The sequence below is a fragment of the Aplysia californica genome, unplaced genomic scaffold (assembly GCF_000002075.1).
Source record: "Aplysia californica isolate F4 #8 unplaced genomic scaffold, AplCal3.0 scaffold00712, whole genome shotgun sequence".
In the NCBI taxonomy this organism is placed as follows: Eukaryota; Metazoa; Mollusca; class Gastropoda; order Aplysiida; family Aplysiidae; genus Aplysia; species Aplysia californica.
In genome coordinates, this window is record NW_004797982.1 from 8,835 (window position 1) to 9,830 (window position 996).

A 996-nucleotide genomic window follows, 5' to 3' on the forward strand; every position below is an offset into this window, starting at 1 on the left:
CAATTGGTTTGGAGTTCGATTCCCGGCCAACTGAAGTCAAATGAATGTGTGTTACCTGCAGAATTTATGTTTGAATCCTCAAACGGATTGCAATTAATGCAATTTGTTCCACTATAATTTGCCAAGATTAGATCTGGTTACTTCCAGTTTTACTAAAATGCACAAATTAATAATAAATCTCTGCAATATGGTCTCTGTTTGCACTACAGATGGTTTCATAAGAGATGTTGAATCATAATGAACAACCATTAATGTTAGTGGTATAATTGTCATGAAGTGACGATGCATATTGGAAATAACAGATTTAAGCACCTGTAGGTGATTGTACTTTAACGTTTTGTGTAGAGTGGTGAGGTAGGGTGGACTTTATGTTTCTGTGTCCTACCTTCGGAACGGCAGCCCATTCATATTTGAGGTAAATCTTGAACTGGATGTTCATGTCTGGGATGTACTTCAAACACCTGACAATAGGATCACCCGTTTTTCTACCTAGTTTTATAGACTTGTCGTAGCTTCCACACTTAGAATATGTGTGATCCGAATATTTGTTTTGATGAGTTTCTTGGTTTGCTCTTGCCATCATGAAGAAATGGAGGTAGTCTTGGAGGACCTCGATGCGTGTTTTTCGAAGCGATGTCTTAATAGTTGAGTTCACACTGTTAATTTCCATTTGTGTTTGTCATTTGATATAATGTTTTTGTTCAATTGTTCTTCCATGTGTTGTTGAAAACAGGCTGAGAGGAACATTTTCTAGTGTGGCATTTCTGTATTGGTAACCACAGTTGTCGCTGTCGATAATGGTTTTCTGGAAGTCCAGCCTTTCCTTTAGGAAATCCAATAGACATGAAGCTAACTCATTTGCCATAAGTCCCCCTTCTGCTTCATGACACACGTAAAAAGTAGTCTGACGTGTTACAGCATCCGATAGCGTAAAGTTATGAACGGCGAGTTTCGTTTTGTAATGTAAGGCTGATGCGGAAGATCCATTGAAAGTAC